Source organism: Myotis yumanensis, unplaced genomic scaffold (assembly GCF_028538775.1).
Source record: "Myotis yumanensis isolate MYYU_CA2020_CCGP unplaced genomic scaffold, mMyoYum1.0.hap1 SCAF_21, whole genome shotgun sequence".
Taxonomy (NCBI): Eukaryota; Metazoa; Chordata; class Mammalia; order Chiroptera; family Vespertilionidae; genus Myotis; species Myotis yumanensis.
The window spans coordinates 14,423,747-14,444,050 of NW_027223772.1; the positions used below are offsets into that span (position 1 = coordinate 14,423,747).

At 48.4% G+C, this 20,304-nt stretch overlaps 1 non-coding gene across 1 annotated transcript; it reads right to left on the minus strand.

The window, feature by feature from the left end:
* Positions 1-1,967: 1,967 nt before the first annotated feature.
* Positions 1,968-2,109, minus strand: LOC138999045 (small Cajal body-specific RNA 11). The gene has a single exon (XR_011469309.1). It is a non-coding gene; the product is annotated as a small Cajal body-specific RNA 11 (non-coding RNA).
* Positions 2,110-20,304: the final 18,195 nt, after the last annotated feature.

The following is a 20,304-nucleotide window of genomic DNA, read 5'->3' on the forward strand; positions in this document are numbered from 1 at the left end:
CCAAGTTAGACATCTCTCTCTTTCTTTTACAAAATAGCACTTGTTATTTTCTCTAACTATAGAAACAATCCGTAGTTACTGTAAAACATTAAAAAAAACTCCTCAAAATCTGACTGCCCAGAAATAACAAATGTTAATATTTGATGTCTTGTAAGTACATACACACTGTGTGTCCTTTATTTATAATTTTTATAATTTTGTCATGTTTTTAAAACTAAATATATGGTGTGTATTTCCTCATGCCATTAAGCACTCCTTCCCAAAATATCATTGGATGATGTCACTATCTTTCTTAAAGCTTAGAAAGTGGACACTCGGAGTTGGTCCCCACTCCCTTCCCCCGAACCCCGCCTCCCCCATCAGAGTCTGCTCATGCTGGGCCCCTCCCTCCCATACTTTGTGAGATGTGCTGACGTGTCCTCCTGGGGAAGGAGAGAGGCCTGCTCCAGCATCAAGGTCACATGGCCAAGGTTACAACTCAAGGAAACAACAGCCTGAGAACATTTTCTTGGAAATGAGTGCGGTCTGCAGGCCAGTGACCAGCAACTTCCTCACTCTGACGATGGCCTCTTTCCCTGCTCATCCTTCCTTCTTCTTTCATTTTCTCACAAAATGTTTGCAGGCTTAAACATAAATGGGGAACAGGAAAGAGGGCAGAGAAGAAGAATCGGTGTTGCCCAGGAAGAACCAGGCTGTTCTATCAGCGCCCAGGCTAACCTTCCTCAGAGCGGGCGCATCTTTCAGTTCCCCTGCCCCCCTGGGCATGGAGAGCTCACGTCTGGGCCAGGGGATGGAGAGGAGCATGAGAGGAGGCAGAGGCGGATCCCCAGGAGAGCAGTGTGGGAGGTGGTGGGCCTGCAGGAAACAGAAAGAGCACCAGAGGGGGACCCACTCCTCCCCACTCCCTGACCCTCTGCTGCGGGAGGGTCTCGGTGGGCCCTCTGCAGTGGGGAGTCACCCTCCTTCCCAGCACAGTGGTGAAGGAAAGGGGATTTCTGTGGCTGCTGTAGACAAGAGTGCATCTGCTGTTCACCACATGAGCAGGAAGGTGCCGTAAGGGAAGCAGCAGTAAGAGCTTTATGATTTAATTCATATATTTTATGATAAACTAGTAGCCCAGTGCACAAAATTCGTGCACATTAAAAGGGAATTAATTGCCCTAACCGGTTTGGCTCAGTGGATAGAGCATCGGCCTGTGGACTGAAAGGTCCCAGGTTTGATTCTGGTCAAGGGCATGTACCTTGGTTGTGGGCACATCCCCAGTGTAGAGTGTGCAGGAGGCAGCTGATCGAGGTTTCTCTCTCATCAATGTTTCTAATTCTCTATCCCTCTCCCTTCCTCTCTGTAAAAAATCAATAAAATATATATTTTTTAAAAAGGGAATTAATTAGCAGAGATATTTTAATATTGCTATTTGCCCTTTCTCTATAATAGAAGTGTGAGAGATGAAAGGAAATTAGTAAAATGTATATGAAAATAATATATAAATTTATTAATAAATAAACAGTAACAAAAGGATATAACAACAGAGGCATGATATAAAAAAGACAAAAACATGATATGAAAACAACAAAAACATGATATGAAAACAACAAAAACATGATATGAAAACAACAAAAACATGATATAAAAACAACAGTGATGCAAACAATGACTGACAAAGTGATTAAACTTATTCTAATATCTCCCTCTACACCACATTAAGAGTGAAAACACTTTCAGAGCGCTTGACTAATTTCCCTTGTGATTTAGAACTTTAACTTTAATGTCATACGCTCTTTGAACTCGAGAGAAAGCAACATATAACTGACCATGTACGAAAACGGGTTCAGGTAGGAATATTCCTACTCTGTCTAGAGTTTGTCCTTGTGATTTATTAATAGTCATCACAAATGCTGGCATCATGGGAAACTGTCCTTGAATCAATTTGTTTCTTTATTTTATTTTTTCTTCTTTTTTTTCCTTAAATTGTTCTCTTGTGCCTTTAAGAGCCAGCCCTACACTCGGGACGGCCCTCCTAAACTGAGAGGGAGGTTGTTGTGTGTCCTGCCAGACCCCCCTGTTATGCTGAGCACAGGTGAGCTCGAATCAATTTAAATGGGAGGCCAGTGTCAGATGAGGACAAATTAATTCTTGGAATTAGAACAACCTCTCCCTCTGCAGATCCTGTTAATACTTCAGCTTCGATAATATTAGGTCGTAATCTTTTGATAATAAATCTGGTACCATTACAAAGATCCAATTTACTATTGAGATTTCTCAATAGCATGATGATTGCACCCACTTTCAATTTTAATTTATGACACAGCATTCCCGAAGGAGTAATACTATTAAGAAATTCAATGGGAAATTTTTCCTTTTCAGCATTATCTGTGGAATCAATGGAATCATCACTCAAATATGTGTGAAAATCTCCATCGAGTATATCCAAAATTTCTTCATTTACTTTTTGAACATGCTCATTTTTTGGACAAAGAATTGCACGTTTAGATATATTTTTAATATTATCTATAGATATAGTATTTCCAAAGGTAGCTTCAATAATAGATCCATTACAAATCATTTCACAAGGGATTTCAATAATATCCATTCCTAAATGAAAACTGCTATCGAGTTTTCCATCTCCAAGTTTTACTAACCATCTACTATAAGCAGAATCCTCTGATCTCATATTTGTTGTAAGAGACAACTTTCTGAAACATCCCCAAATATTGCAGTACTTTAAACTCGTTTGTACTATGGCCGATAGCATAGCATGCGGTACAATACTGAGACATTGTCGAAAATCCCCTCCAAGAAGGAGAACTTTCCCACCAAATACAACATTCAGACTCATAATTTCTCTTAGTAATCTGTCTATGGCATTTATAGCATGACTGAATGCCATGATGCATTCATCAATAATGAGAAGTTGGGCTTTTTTAATAGTTTTATCAACTTCACTGTTTATATCGAGTCTAGAAATGGAAGTTTCATTTAGTGGAATGGGTAATTTATATTGGGAATGAAAGGTGCTTCCACCGAGAAGTAAATTTGCAGCAATTCCTGTAAATGCTGTGGGTAAAACAGTACCACCACGACCTCTAATATAATGTATTAAAACTTTATACAGCTATGCAGGTGAATAGGATTCCTAGCTGGCAGGCCCTGACAGCAAGCTGGCCATCTGTCGATTCTGTGAGGAATGGGGCTCCCTCCTCCCTCCTGTCAGGGTCCGGGGTGCAGGTGAATGGGGTTCCTGGCTGGCAGGCCACTGAGAGCAAGCTATCCAACAGTAGATTCTGTGAGGAATGCGGCTGCCTCCTCCCTACTGTCAGGGTCTGGTTTGAAGGCCAGCCATGCCCCCTGTTGGGCCAGACCCAGAGTTCTACCACGCTGTGGCCTCCGCCTCAGCAACCCAGGACTGACTGCTGCTGGGCACTCCTGGCGCTCTGAGGGCGGGTTCTTCCCTCAGGCCTCACGGGAAACAGCTCAGGGAGGGCGCAGCCTTTTCGAAGACGACCCCTGCAGGACTGACTTCCTTCTGGTTGGTCGAGCTTCTGGATGTGATGTTATACCCAGGGTTTTTATATAAGTAGGTCACATATTAATTAGCTTTCATCTGGGAAATAAAACTGCTTGCAGTGACATGGACTGTGTGTGTGTGTGTGTGTGTGTGTGTGTGTGTGTGTGAGAGAGAGAGAGAGAGAGCACTGGGGCTTACACAGCAGCAGGAGGAGCTGGGGATAATGACAGCCTTGGAGGCCCAGCGGCAGCGTGGCAGGGCCTGGGAAGGCTGGGCTCCGTGCGGCCTCTGTGAGTGGTTGGCCTGGGGTCGCTGCAGGGCTATTGACAGACAGGCTGCACACATGGTGGGGAGAGCAAGAGCCCTGGAGCAGGAGGGAGACCCAGGGGCCCGGAGAACAGTTGGGACCCACAGGGCAAAGTGCACCCCATGCTTCCCTTTCCCTGCATCTGACCCCGAGGACACAGGCGACCTGCGGTGAGCCTGTCCACTTACCAAGCCCCAAACCTTCCCATTTTACAAATCAAGAAAGTTATTGAAAGTTATAAATGTGACCTCAAGCAAGGGCAAGACCATCTCTAACATTTGAGGAAGCACTTGGACACACAGAGAGGCGCACACACGTACAGTGGTAAAGTGACTTTCTCACACCCAGATTTCCTTCTGCGCCATCAAATATTGTTGAAAAAGATGTGCACAAAGCCACTGAGTACCTAAAGAGATGCAAACCCAGGTCACAATGTGAACACCTGGAAATCAAAGATGCGTGAGACTGTGGGTGGGGCAGAATTCAGTATAACATTTTTGGAAAAGTGTTCTTCAATAGCTACCCACTTTAAGAATGCACACCACTCCACCCCACAGAGACATGAGTTAAATATAGTTGACTTGTGGAATCCTCCTCCCCCTAAAGCCGTATGTCTAAGGGTGAGGGTGCTCCTGCAGGAGCCTGGCGGTGTGCCCCCGCCCAGCAGGACAGTCCTCGCCCCGGCTCCCACTCCCGCCTCCTCAAAGGACTTGTGATCGAGAGTGGGGGTTCCGAGGTCACCTGGCTGTTTATTTGCTCCTTCACCCGCTGTGCTTCAGGATTTACTCTCATACTGATCCCTGTTTCTTCAGGATGGTCTCTCCTGCTCCATTTGCATCTTCCCTGCACCGTATGTCCCTTCCGTATTGTAAATGGATGGTCTCTGTCTGGCCCGTTTTGCCATCCGATTCCTTTATCTTGTAGATGCCAATGTTTGTGTGGTTGCCAAGGAGCCTGAGACCCCCCCCTCACCCAGAGGGGCTAGACTCACCGTCTGGTTCTACAGTGAGACTCATTTCTGTAAACACATCCAGACGCCTTCTGTCACCCCGCATTCACTGGTCACATGGGTCAGGTGGAAAGCATGGATGTGAATAAAACACGTGGGTACTGATAACTCTCAGCAAACTCCCCATAGCAAACGCTATGTTCGGGGCATGATGCCGGCTGGAGGCAACAGGGGACTCACTGCAGTCACAAGGGCCAGCTGCCGAAGAACTGGGGTCAGCGTGGACCCCACCAAGTGTGTTTCTCCCTCCTGGGATGCGCCGCCACCATCTGGGGCACCTGCCCCCCATGGACCTGGGGGGAGAGAGCATGAGGACTGGTAGGGCTCCCAGCGAACTAGCAATGACAGTGTTGAGTGGCACCCGCACTCACATTCCCGAACACAAGGAAGGCTGGGAGAGTGGGCCGGTGATGTGCAGGCAGGGGGGGGGGGGGGGGGGGGGCGGGGGGGCAGGGAAGAGGAGGAAGGGTCTGGCGGGCTGTGTCCTGGCCCATTATGGATCAGACGATGTGGGTGTAAATGCTGTCTCCGCCCCTCCATTTGGGCAGCTTCGCCTTTCCCTTCCGGTTTCTCGGGCTGTGAAATGTGGGGGATTGCACTGGAGAGACCCGGGCGCCTTCCTGACCCTGTGCCCCAGACACTTTCTGTGGTGGAAGAGCTACTCCTCAAAAGTGTGCATGCTTTCTCCCCCCAGAGGAGGCCTCTGATCCGCTCAGCCTTCCGACCGCACTGTCCCTGGCAGTGAAGGAGCTCAGAAGTGTCTGAAGAGTTGCTTGTCAGTGGGGGTGCGGCACCTGCCGGCATGCCTGCCACCTTTGCAGCCCTCCAGGTGACCAATGTGGCGTTAGCAGAGAGTGGACGCACAGCCTTCTTTGAGCAGAGGTGGGTGAATGAGTGAGGACACCTGCCCTCTACCACCCTCGGCCCCTGGAAACTGGGGGTGGGCGTCAGGGGTGTTTACAGGCACCAACTGGTCATGTGACAATGATGTCCCCTGATGTCTTCTGCTCACCAGCACCAGAAAGTGCCAACAGACACCATTTTCCAATATGAACACGAGTCTTGTCTTGCTTGTATGCCTGCCTTTTTCCAACAGTATTTCATTGTAGAAATGTTTGCAAATACATACAGGCAAGAGGAAGAAAAGAGCAATTAACTGAATCCATTTCGCTGGCTTTTCTCTGCATCTGTATGGAAGGCTGCTTCTGTCCGGGGAGAACTTAATAGGATAAAAGGAATAGATGGCTGCAGGATGATGAAAGGGACGCAGGTGTAGGAGGAGCGTTAGTGAGCACTAATAGCCCTGTCTTTTCTCCTCTTCTCTAATCTGATGAGGGTGTCAAAGCCAGCAGGTTGCTGGGAACCTTCCTAAGTTTTCTAACTCACAGCAGGCATTTCTCCCTCTCCCATACACACTGTATGGATCCACATAGACTCAGTCACAAAAAGAGGGGCCTGCGATATGTAATGTTCTGAGATTTTTTCCCCACTTAAAATATAGTATGGGAATCTTTCTAATTCAATACATATGGGCATTTCTTAATCTTTGTACTAATTAAATCATCTCTTGTAACATAGATTCATCGTCCCATCAATCATCATTTAGTTGTTTCCAGGTTTTCCTGTTGACCTTAGTGTGATATTATTCACTTCTTATAAACAGCCACTTTTATTTCTAAAAAGTTGTTCTAGAAGTAAAAATGCTGAGCCAGAGGGTTTTAGCAAATTTGTCCACTTACACCCCGCTGCCCCCTGTCCCCCAGAAAATTGCAGTAATTGATCTTCCTGCTCAGAATATAGGAAAGACCAGTTTTTCCACAATCTCACCAACATAGGTTGTTACAATATTGAAAAACTTTGCCATCTGATTAATGAAAAATGATGCCTTGTTACTGTCTTGACTTGACCTTCCATGAATACTGGCACAGTGAATCATTCTTGCACGTAGTTAATCCATCATTTGCACAGTTTTTTTCTTATTAATTTATAGTCGTGTATATAATACTCCACTAACTCTTTTCAATATATAAGAATAGTTTTCAGTCCAGCTTTTTAAAAATTCTTTTATTTTTGTAATTATTATTTTTAAAAAGTATGTCTTAGAGAGAGAGGAAGGGAGAGGGATAGAGAGATGGAAACATTGATGAGAAGAAACATTGATTGGTGGCCTCTTGCATGGCCCCTACTGGGGAATCAAGTTGGGGCACATGCCCTGATGGGAATCGAACGGGCTGGGCTCAGTCCAGCTTTTTTTAAAAAAAACATTTTGTTTATTGTAAAGGATTATTGACATTTTAAATTAAAATAATTATCACTATTTCCCTATATGATTGCTCTCCTGACTGTTTGGGAAGGCGCTCTTTCATTTGTTTTTGACTTGGCCTGCAGTGCCCAGGGCTGGTGTGGGTGTTTGTGCTGAGCAGCAGAGCGCGAGATCTCTGCTTCATCTGGTCTGTTTTGGGGCAGGAGGGGAGACGGGGGAGACCGCACAGATGACTGTCCTCCATGGGCCAAACCAGGAATGACATCGCTCCTTTAGATTTTCTTTCCACAAGACCAAGTTGCTGGATGTGGCTGCTCCTTCCACTGGTGAATTCTTTTTTAATAAATCTTTATTGTTGAGAGTATTACAGATGTCCCACCCTTTCACCTATTTCCCTCCTCCACCTGGATCCAGACTCGCCCCCAGCCTTCACCACCCTATTGTCTGGGCCCTGGGTAAAGCATATATGCATCTAAGTTCTTTGGTTAATCTCTCCCCGTCCTCTTTTCTCTGAGATTCCTCAGTCTGTTCCACATTTCCATGACTCTTGTTCCATTTTGTTCATCAGTTTATTTTGTTCATTAGATTTCTTGTTTGTTTATTTTTATTTTTAGATTCAATTGTTGATAGATATGTATTTATTGCCATTTTATTGTTCATATTTTTAATCTTTTTTTGTTGTCTTCTTCAAGAAGACCCTTCAGCATTTCATGTAATACTGGTTTGGTGGTGATGAACTCCTTTAGCTTTTTCTTGTCTGTGAAGCTCTTTATCTGACCTTCAATTCTAGATAATAGCTTTGCTGTGTAGAGTAATCTTGGTTGTAAGTCCTTGCTATTCATCACTCTGAATATTTCTTGCCACACCTTTCTGGCCTGCATAGTTTCTGTTGAGAAATCAGCCAACAGTCGTATGGGTGCTCTGTTGTAGGTTACTAATGGCTTTTCTCTTGTTGCTTTTAAGATTCTCTCTTTGTCTTTAACCTTTGGCAATTTAATTAAGATGTGTCTTGGTGTGGGCCTCCTTGGGTTCCTCTTGTTTGGGACTTTCTGAGAATCCTGGACTTGTATTTCTCTTTCTTTCACCAAGTAAGAGAAGTTTTCTATCACTTTTTCAAATAGGTTTTCAATTTCTTGCTCTCTTTCTTCTCTTGCCAGGAATCTCATGATGCAAATGTTGGTACACTTGAAGTTGTCCCCAAGGTTCCTTACCTTATCTTCATTTTTTATATTCTTTTTTCCTTTTGCTATTCTGATTGGGTATTTTCTGCTTCCTCATATTCCAAATTGCTGATTTGATTCTCAGCATCCTCTACTGTTTCCCTGGAAATTAAATTTCAGTCAGTGTAGCCTTCATTTCTGACTTGTACATTTTTGTGTTGTTGATGTTCTCACTGAGTTTCTTGAAATTTTCACTAAGTTCCTTGAAGTTCTCACAAAGTTCTTTGAGCATCCTTATAACCATTATTTTGAACTCTGTGTTTGGTAGTTTGCTTGCTTCCATTTCATTTAGTTCTTTTTCTGGAGATTTCTTCTTTCATTTGAGACGTGTTTCTTTTTCTCTTTGTTTTGGCTGCCCCTTGAGTGTGTCACTCATAGAGGTGGTAGGGTTGTAATGTGGCATGAACTAAAGTTGACCATCAGTTGCACTGACTCTGGGGCCTCCCTGGAGGTGCAAAGTTAGCCAATGCCTGTGCCCCACCTGAGGTTACCAAGCCTAAGCTACAGAGCAATCTGCAGATGGCTGCTACTTGTGTTGGGTTTGGAGATACCCAGAGGAGGCCAAGCTATGAGCCAAGGTGGACTACTACTAGTGCCAAGCCTGGGACCACTTATTGAGAGGTATGGAGCACACTGAGGCGAGCTGTTATTTGCTTGACAGATTTTAGAAAAGTCTGAAGCCTGAGGCAAAAGAGGCCAGTTCTATGGAAAAGCCATTGGAAATGGCTTGGATAAGCCTGTAAGTTGGGTGGAGCAGGGTCTCAGGGAGTCACCAGGAGCCAGGTGAACAGTATGAGCCAGGTTGATAGCTCTGTGACGGGGAGGGCTCAGCAATGGAACAATGACTTCTGCCAGCAGTTCTATCCAGGACAGCGGTTCTCAACCTGTGGGTCGTGACCCCTTTGGGCAGTGGTTCTCAACCTTCCTAATGCCGCGACCCTTTAATACAGTTCCTCATGTTGTGGTGACCCCCAATTTCATTGTTACAAATTGAACATAATCAAAGCATAGTGATTAATCACAAAAACAATATGTAATTATATATGTGTTTTCCGATGGTCTTAGGCGACCCTGTGAAAGGGTCATTCGACCCCCAAAGGGGTCGTGACCCACAGGTTGAGAACCACTGCTTTTGGGGGTCGAACGACCCTTTCACAGGGGTCGCCTAAGACCATTGGAAAACACATATATAATTACATATTGTTTTTGTGATTAATCACTATGCTTTAATTATGTTCAATTTGTAACAATGAAAATACATCCTGCATATCAGATATTTACATTACGATTCACAACAGTAGCAAAATTACAGTTATGAAGTAGCAACAAAAATAATTTTATGGTTGGGGGTCACCACAACATGAGGAACTGTATTAAAGGGTCGTGGGCATTAGGAAGGTTGAGAACCGCTGCTCTAGGAGAAAGCTGCCACCCCCAGCTCTTGCCCTGATGCCAGACAATTTAGTTCCTCTCCAAATGTCTGGTTCCTTTCAAGCTGCTGTCTCAATGCTGGAGCTCAGAGGGAGTGAGTTCATGTAGGTCCATGTGTGGGCCCTTTAAGGGGAACTGTAATGAGTCTATAAAAAAGATGTGGTACATTTACACAATGGAGCACTATGCAACTCTAAAAAAATGCATCTCTTACCCTTTGAGACAGCATGGAGGGACCTGGAGAGTATTAATTATGCTCAGTGAAGTAAGCCAGGCAGAGAAAGACAAGTATCACATAATCTCATTTAGATGTGGAATCTAAGGAACAAAATAAACTGATGAACCAAATAGATCCAGAGACATGGAAATACGTAACAGACTGATGAATCTCAGAGGGAAAAATTAACCAATGAACTTATATGCATATATGCATAACCCATGGACACAGACAATAGTTCAGTGAAGGGCATGGGGAGGGGCCAGGAACAGAGTGGAGGGGCTCAATGGGAGGGAAAAAGGGGGCATCTATAATTCTTTCAACAATAAAAATGTATTTTTAAAAAAGAGGAACTGCCTTGGACTCCAGGAGTTTTCGGGTCACCCAGCTACAATCCCCACTGGTTTTTACAGCCCAAAGATATGAAAACTTCCTCTCCTGGCCCTGGAACTCTGGGCTGAAGGGTCTAGTGGGGGACTGGGACCCCTAGCTCCTCAAGGGGTCATTCACACCCAAGATATCCCTCCTGATTAAAAACTGCTACATGTTTTAATCGGGAGGGTGTAGGACCAGCCTGTTCTGCCCCTCCATCACTCCTACCATCTTGATGTGGCTTCTTCAATTTCCTAGTTGTAGGACTTCCATTTAGCCAGATTTCAGGCAGTTTTGAGTGATGGTTGTTCTGTGGTTTAGTTGTAATTTTGATGTGGTTGTGGGAGGCGGCTAGTACCACATTTACCTATGCTTCCATCTTGATGGGAACTGGATACATTTATTGATTTGAGAGAGAGAAAGGGAGAAAGAGAGAGACATTGACATGAAGATGTGAGAGAGAAACATTGATCCCATATGTGCCTCAAACATAGTTCAAACCCAAAACCTCAGTATGTGCCCTGCACCGAAATCAAACCTGAAACCTTTTGGTGCATGGAGGATGTTCCAACCAACTGAGCCACACAGCCAGGGCTCAGTCCTGACACTTTTGAAGAGTCCTGTCAGTTATATTGTCAGATTTCCTTTTAGCTGAGCTTGTTTGATCTTTCTCAGGATTAGATCGTGGTTATGGATTTTTGTGATGAATATAAAAAAGGTGATGTGCCCTTCTTATCACTCTGTATCAGGGCACATATGACATCCACTAGATTTATTCCTGGGCCTCTCAGCGGAGGTGGTGTCTGCTTGGCTCCTCTGCTGGCTGTTCTTGTTTTTCCGTATATTTGTTAGATCCAGCCCACACTTGAGGGGAGAGACATGGACAGCCTTGGAGGGCAAGTGTCCCAGGGTTTGTGGGGCTATATCAATCCCCCACAATAATTAGGAAAGGTTGTTCTTAGCATTCTATTCTCCTAATTATTATTATTAAAGTCCCCTACAAAGAAAGGGGACTTTCTATCTGTCGCCCCTTTGGTGGTCTCAGGGGAGACAGAACTTGATAAACTTCTTACCTCCAGCTGGAACGATTTCCTTTCAAGAGCCCCAGGAAATTCGTGGTTAGAGGTAGCAGAGTGACTATGCTCACATGCCTCCTGTCTCTCCCTTAGCCCCTACTAAGATGAAAGAAAAGGTACAAACTTTCCAGTGACTCCTGCAGATGAAAGCAGGTTCTAACCCGCTGAGCGGAGAGTGACAGGAAGAGGTCCTCTGCTCAGCCACCTTTAGGGAGTGCAGAGTAGTCCAAGGCCAGCAGGGCACAGACCTACCACAGGGCATGGGCTCACCACAGGGCACGGGCCCACCACAGGGCACAGGCCCACCACAGGGCACAGGCCCACCACAGGGGATGGGCCCACCACAGGGCACAGACCCACCACAAGGCACGGGCCCACCACAGGGCACAGACCCACCACAGGGCACGGGCCCACCACAGGGCACAGACCCACCACAGGGCACAGACCCACCACAGGGCACGGGCCCACCACAGGGCACGGGCCCACCACAGGGCACGGGCCCACCACAGGGGATGGGCCCACCACAGGTCACAGACCCACTGCAGGGCACGGGCCCACCACAGGGCACAGACCCACTGCAGGGCACGGGCCCACCACAGGGCACAGACCCACCACAGGGCACGGGCCCACCATAGGGCACAGACCCACCACAGGGCACGGGCCCACCACAGGGGACGGGCCCACCACAGGGCACAGACCCACTGCAGGGCACGGGCCCACCACAGGGCATGGGCCCACCACAGGGCACAGACCCACCACAGGGCACGGGCCCACCACAGGGCACGGGCCCACCACAGGGCACAGACCCACCACAGGGCACAGGCCCACCACAGGGGACGGGCCCACCACAGGGCACAGACCCACTGCAGGGCACGGGCCCACCACAGGGCACAGGCCCACCACAGGGGATGGGCCCACCACAGGGCATGGGCCCACGGCCTGGCTGGGGCGTATCTGGGGAGAAAGCCTCGGGCATCTCAGGTGCCTCTTCCGATCCATGCAGCAGTGAGGACTGGCCACTGTCACCACCTGCGGCCACCATAACAAAGTGCCACAGTGTGTGGCTGAGAACAACAGACGTTTATTGTCTCGCGGGTCTGGACTCTGGAAGTCCGAGCTCTCGGTGTTGGCTGGGCCGCACTGGCTCTGAGGGCGGCAGGGAAAGACCTGTCCCAGGCCTGTCTCCAGCTTCGGGCAGCTCTTTCCACTAGCAGTTTAACTCCACACCTCATGTGCTGTCCTGCTGTCACATCCATGATGGCCTGTCTCCAAGTAGTGTCACATGCTGAGGTGCTGGGGGTTAGAGCTTCAACATAATTTTCAGGGACACAATTCAACCTACAATGTGGCAGGGAGGTCGCCTGCTGGAAGAACAGAGAATCCCCATATTAGAGACCCTGACCTAGCAGAGTGCTGCCAGGTAGAGGTGCTAAGAAGATGGGGTACATGGACGTCAGCCTGAGGAATGTGGACCCCGCCTCCCTTCCTGTATGCTGCTCTCACAAGGAGAGCATCAAGGCCGCCTGCCCTCACCTTGGAAGGCAGAGAGACATTCCCAGAGAAAAGACGACCAGGCATTGAAATGTGGTGGCTTCCCAACCGAGTCTGGGCCATCTGTGCGTTGAGGCAGTCTGCAGCTCATCTTCCACCTGCACCGGCCCAGGCCCCAAGCACCACACCCACCCTGTGCTCTGGAATATGAGTGACAGCCAGGCACTGGAGAGAAAGCCTCTCCTTGAAGGGCAGAAACTCACAGGAGCAGAACCGGAAAGCAGCTATGAGAAGACACAGTGGTGAAAGGAGGAAGCTGGACTTCCGGTGGTAAGCATGCAATAATGACTACAGACCTCGCATTATAATGGTGCACACCTGAAAGTTATACAATGTTATTAACTAATGTTACCTCATTAAATTCAATTTAAAAAATGACCAGGGAGCTAAAGGGAACTGAAAAATACAGTAGTCACCCTTTTATCCATGGAGGATGCATTCCTAGACCCCAGTGGATGCCTAAGTCATGGAAAGTACCAAGCGCTATAAATACTGATTTTTCCTGCATATGCACACCTATGATAAAGTTTAATTTATAAATTAGGCACAGAAAGAGATTAACAACAGTAAATAATAATAAAATAGAACAATTATAGAAATACTAGAGGCCTGGTGCATGGGATTTGTGTACTGGTGGGGGGCAGGCTTGCAGGGATCTGCCCACTGTGGGAGTGCTGCTCATCCCAGTCAGCTGAGCAGCACTCCACTGTGGGGGCACACTGACTACCAGGGGGCAGCTCCTGCGTTGAGCATCTGCCCGCTGGTGGTCAGTGCTCATCATAGCAAATGGTCATTCTGGTTGTTCCACCGTTTGGTTGCTGGGCTTTTATTATATAGGATACTGTAATGAAATTTATGTGACTGGTTTCTCTCTCTCAAAATATCTATAACTAGAGGCCCAGCGCATGAAATTCGTACGTGGGTACAGTCCTTAGGCCTGGCCTGTGATCAGGGCCATCTTCCCTGGCTGCTCAGAGCTGGCCCTGCACCCCCTGCCACCACTCACCCTCAGTTCCCCTTTTACCATAGGATGATCAGCACCTGACAACTGGGAGAAGGGACTGAGAGGTTGGCTGTTACCACCCACTCACCGGCTCCCATCTGCCACGGGTTGCCCTCTCTGTGGGGGGCAACCGGTTGGGCAGGGGCCTTGGCCTGGCACCACCCACATCCCCTACCACCCACCCCCGGTTCCCTGTTCACCATCAGGCAATTGGAGCCTGTCGGCTGGGGAAAGGAACCAAGAGGTGGTCAAGTGCACCTCATAGTGACTGGTCCAGCAGTCGTTCTGATTGTTCTGCCTTTAGGGTCAATTTGCATATTACCCTTTTATTATATAGGATAATAAAAGGGTAATATGCTAATTAGACTGGACGTCCTTCCAGATGGGCCTTCTGGACAAAGCCGGGGCTTCAAGGGCCGAGCCCCTTGCATGAATTTTGTACATTGAGCCTCTAGTCTTAGTACAACCACCCCATACTTGCAGTAAATGGCTTGGTGTCACTTGTTTCAGGGGTCCCTTGCTGAAGTCTTTGTACAGGCTCAGTGCTTTCTGGAGCAACATGTTGCCATCAGTCAGAACACGTTTTCTGTTCATGCTTTCCATTCAAAAATGTCATGACTTTTTCATGTCAACCAAGCACTTACACACTGTGACTGTGACTCATAGTCTGAGGAGCAGCTGCAAAAGTAGCTGGAATTTCTTTTTCCTTTTTTACTATTTCATGGGTAGACGGTTCTTTCTTACCATAGATCTTAGCAACCTCTGCACACATTTCTTCTTATTTTGTGTGTTGTTGTGGTGTGTGTGTGTGTGTGTATGTGTGAATCCTCACCAGAGGATATTTTTTTTCCATTGATTTTTAGAGAGAGTGGAAGGGAGGGGGAGAGAGAGAGAGAGACAGAGAGAGAAACATTAATGTGAGAGAGACACATGGATTGGTTGCCTCCTGCACCAGTCTAGACTGGGGCTGGGGATGGAACCTGCAACCAAGCTATGTGCCCTTGACTGGGAATCAAACCCATGACCCTTGTTCTGCAAGCTGACACTCCAACAATTGAGCCAAACCGGCCAGGGCTCTTCCTTTCTTATAAGTGGAGACTTTTTATCTTTTCACTTAATGGCTCCTCTTTGGCATATCATGTTGTCAGCATCACAACTCTTGAACACAAGCACTGGGCTACTGCTACAGTTGATCAGCTAAGCAAGAGGCTACTAAGTGGTTAACCAGCGGGAGTGTCTACAGCACGGAGATGCTGGATAAAGGGGTGCTTTATGCCCCAGGCAGGAAGGACCCAGTGGGGTGGCGGGAGATGTCATCATGCTGCTTAGAACATTGCACAATTTAAAACATATGAATTATTTATTTCTGGAATTTTCCATTTAATATTTTAGACCTTGGTTTACCAAAGGTAATTGAAACTGCAGAAAGTAAAACTGTGGATAAGGACTAGTGCAACAGTTAATGTTCTTGGAGATCAAAGAAAGTGTTGCATCCATAGAAAAAGAACAGTATGCTATGAAAAGAGAACTACTAACTATTGGTCAAGAGGGAAGGTAGAATTTAGATATTTCAGACATGAAAGCGTTATTTACCTATTTATTCATCCATTAATAGCTATATCCATCCATCCATCCATCCATCCATCCATCCATCCATCTATCAACCTATCTACCTGTCGATCTACCTATGTCACCAATCATCTATCTAAACCTCTATTTCCTCCCTGAACTTTTCCTTTGAAAACTACTGGATAATGCATTCAGTAAAATAAGGAGAAAAGCTAGGGACGATGAAATTCTGAAACAGGAGCTGACACAGAGAAGTGAGAAAGGCTCAAAAGTTTCTAAGAATAAAAGCTCTTTGAATATTTGGAAAATTTTTGAGGTCTTTAGCAGATGTGTTACTAAAAAGTACACAATACATTGATCAAATAATAACAAAAGGCAATTCTTAACTTCTGGAAAAAAACATATAAAAGTTGTATGAGAACGGGGGCGTGCTCAGTCCATGCATCAGGGAACGCTCTGTGGACGCTGCCTGTGGGAGGGGGCGATGGAGAGCTGGCCCTGGGAGAGCCGGCTTCTCAACTTCCTAATGGAAAGTCAGTATGATACCCCACAATATCAATTAACCAAGAAACAGCAGGACAGTGTATTACGTACATGTACAGAAATACTAGTAAATGTCAGGAAAATGTTCAGGTGTTGAAAATGCTTTCCTGTAAGAAGTAGACGAGGTTCAGGCACGGAGCCCAACACATTCAAAGTATAAGAAACTTAGCACTCTGGCTTCACTGCATGGCGGACTTTACAGCAGGGAGGCGGGTAGGAGAATGTGTACGCGCTGCTCCCGGAGGCTTGAGGAGTGAAAGGCTTCTAGCGGGACTTTGTGTTGACATTTTATGAGTGACACTGGCCCTTGGAGTTTTGCACCCCAGGAGATGGGGAGCCTTCTTCCTGCCAAGGGCCATGTGGAGGTTTATGACATCATTTGAGGGCCATACAAAATCATCAGCTTAGCGATTGGCCTGCTATACTTCATCAAACATTTAATTAACTCACCCCTAATACCTTGGCAGGGCCAGACCAAATGATTTTGTGGGCCTGACGTTCCCCACCCTTGAGTTGATGACACAAGGGGGAGGAAACTCTTCTGGTTCCTGGGGGTCACAAGCTTGTGCTGCTCGCTCCTGAAAGGAGTGACAGCTACACGGCTCCCTGCTGGGGCAGGTGGCTCAGAGGCCCTGCGCCCTTGTCACAGGGAGAAAGGCAACATCAGCTCCCTGGGGTTCTGGCAGCAGCCACTCTGCACTGAGGACTTCCTTGCTGACAGACAGCTACTGCCATAAACCCCAGCTCGGAGGTAACTGAGAGCTTGACCATTATTTTCTGCACCTATTGAGAGTCTCATGGTTTGATCCCCTCCCTCTCACCTCGGACCTGCTCATCTGCCTGCCTGCACCCGCACTTTACTCCCATGGAATGTGCTCTCTCTAAGCCCTCCCGCTGGGCATGCTCACTCAGGAGACCCTCTCTGGCTGTTCCTCACGGAGGGGAGACAGTGTGAGTGGGGAGAGAGGGGCCTTCACAGGGACATTCTTTCTCCAGCCACCAGCTCACCAACTGGCCCCTCCCAGGCCCGCCTCAGTCAGCAGCGCAACCAGTGGACACGTGGGGCTTTGCTGGGGAGAAGGGGTGAAGAGGTGAATCACCCCCATGTGGCTGGTTGGAGCCCAGGCTGAGACTGAGGCCCACGGGGGCTGAGCGGGGGCTGAGCAGAGGCAGCTGAGCATCGAGGATTCGGCGCTGAGCGATGCGCACCTCCCAGGGGATTGTGTGCCGGCTCTTTCAGGCTTTGGGGGCTCTGGATCCTGGCACTTCTCTCTCCACCTTCGCAGACATTGCTAACCAGGGACACACTTGTTCTCACCTGAGTGACTTCAAAGCTTTTGAAGGCTAGGCAGAGGGAGGGCAGCGCCACAGACGGCATTAAATGAAGCCACCTGGGCACTTGTGTAGACCACGTCATAGCAAATGAAGTAAAACCCCAGCCTTGTGGAACACTCAACACTTTAAACTCAAGCTTATTTTTGAAATATTGTAAAGCAAAACTCTTTTTAAAGACTGCAAGGAGCCTAGGAGGCTGGTTGCTTGTGCAGTGGCGGGGAGTGTAGTAGGAGGGGCATGGAGTCCCAGGACAGGAGCTGGCAGGAGGCTGGGGCTGCCTGTGGGCAGGGTGGAGTCTCAGGGCCTTCGTGGCTGACAGTGTGAGGGCAGCTCTGGGCAGAAGGAACCGCTCATGGAGGTGCTCATAGGCCCTGAGATCACATAGAGGAAACTGGGGAAGATGGAGGGTCAGGGGAATCACCAATCAGAGCTCCTAAGCCATGGCCTTAGGCTACATCCGGGATTGTAGAGAACGCTGGGCTTGTCCGTGAAGGGCTCCCTCTGCAGCGCCATGCCTGGCAGTAGGAGCCTGCTTTTTGCCTGGGGCTGCTGGGAAAAGACCAGAACAGAGCCAACACCTCTCTATCTGTCCTGCCCTCTGCTTCTCAGATGTCAGGCCAGGGTCTACTTTTGGCCAGCTCACCTGCCTGCCACACAGGGAAGGGGGGTCTGGGGCACATCTGCAGCTTGATCAAGCTGAGCAGAGAGCTGCGCAGCCACAGGCCTGTGAAGGGAGCTGGCCCAGCACCCATCTTGCCGCTTGGGCCACGCCGACTTGCTGCCTCATCCTGGACTGGCAGAGTCCCACCTGCAGGTTCCCCTCACAAAACGGACATAGGCATCGGTTATACCCCAGCCCAGTGGTCGGCAAACTGTGGCTCACGAGCCACATGCGGCTCTTTGGCCCCTTGAGTGTGGCTCTTCCTAAGCCTTAGGAGCACCCTAATTAAGTTAATAACAATGTACCTACCTATATACTTTAAGTTTAAAAAATTTGGCTCTCAAAAGAAATTTCAATCATTGTACTGTTGATATTTGGCTCTGCTGACTAATGAGTTTGCCGACCACTGGCCCAGCCTCTCGAACGTTGTCACTGACCCTGGCACCATGTAGTCTATTGTTCCTGCCCTGGCGAGGGACTGAGCTGTGTAGACACCTCTGAGGAGAGCAACATTGCAGTGGCCACTGCACCGGCGGGTCGCCAGGCCAGGACTCAAAGGCTCTGAAAGTGTGTCCTCCAAATGCCAGCCCAGCCCAAGGAACGATGCTACCCCAGTGACATGGTTGGGACGCTTCTCAACCTTATTTCCTCAAGGAGCAAGGTCCCAGCAAGGACCGGACCAGCTGTGGAGTGCTTGTGTCTGAGGTTGGGGCTAAGGGCTGGGCCAGGCCATGCTGTGTATGCAGTCAGTCTGCGCCGAGAGGAGCGGGAGAGCTCCCGCGGCAGCATTAAGGCTCTAAGGCCCTTCGTTGTGCTGGGGAGGTCAGCGCAAGTAAAGGCTCCAAGATTGTTGTCTGCAAGAGCTAGTGACATAGGTCATCGTGGTCTCCACGGCCAGCAGGGCCCACCTGAGCAGGGGCAAAGGGAAGAGGGGATACTAGCACACAGGCTCAGCCTCCCTGGCTTTCTGCTGCTTGTCTGTGCCACTGCACTGCCCCTCTGGGACCGGTGCCCCCTGAGGGCCACCAGGGCTTTGCAATGTCATTGGCTCATGATGATGTTTTACTTGACAAGAGCAGCTGCTTTTACGCGCTCCTTGGGGAATGGAAACTGGGTGAAGCATTGCCCGGCACCGCCACCTATGCAGCTGGTCCCGATTCCTGAAAGGGGCATCGCAGGAAATGTGATCCTGTGAGAGGACTGGCCAGCATCTAGGGTGGGTCACAAACATGCAGCTGAGGCAATGCCTGTGTGCTCTCCCCTCCTGTCCCCATCCCCATGCCTTTCTGGGGCACATCCCTCACTTGCTGCACAGTGAAGTGGCAATTGACCCGAAGGAGCTATTTTTACACCCACTTCCTGTCCAGGCAGTCGTCCTGTGACTTCCGTTCTGCCTGCACCCATCAAGGGTGCCCACGGGTGTCGCACGTCTTGAAAGCCAGAAAACACCTTCCCCATTCACCTCAGTGCCCAGGGATGGTGATACCTGTCTCCTGGAAATCAGAAGCTACTGATGCCACTCTAATAAGTTCTGGCACAATTAGGTGCATATGTGGAGTCCTTGTTCAGGGAACAGTTCATGGAGTTAGGTCTGGTTGGGTAGGCTCTGGAAGCTGGCCATACATTGACCTACTGCAATGGGTGGTCTCATTCATTCATTCATTCATTCATTCATTCATCTAATTAATGTTTCCTGCCTCGCTACTATATGTCAGGAATTTTCTTGGAGGAAAAGGCAATAAGCCATGGAAGCCTGGTCCCTGCCCTCAGAGTTTTCAGCCTAGCATTGGGCCAGCTAGCTGGTGAGACCAGCAGGTACAAATGCCACACAGTGAGGGCACGGCAGGGGCCTATAGCGTGCAGAGGCCAAGTGGGGCGGAGAGCTTCCAGGGAGGACACATGTGGGCTGAAAGCTGCAGGGACCTGAGGGAGAGGAGACTTCTGTGCAGAGGACATGGTTCCTCCAAGGCCAGAAATGAGGGCCAAGAGCCCAGCGTGGCCAAGCACAGAGCGAGGTGGCCGTCTAGAGGGGAAGCGGAAGGGAAGTGCACAGGGGCTGTGCTGACCGGGCCACTGGAAGACAGCAAAATGGCAGCTGAGGCTGGAATAGTCAAGTGTATCACCATCTAGGACAGGAAAGAGCTGCCCGAGGCTGGAGACAGCCCTGGTAAACATAGGTGCATCCTATATAGGAGCACCTAAATATATAGAAAAGAACTTCTAGAGGACTTTAAGGGAGAGA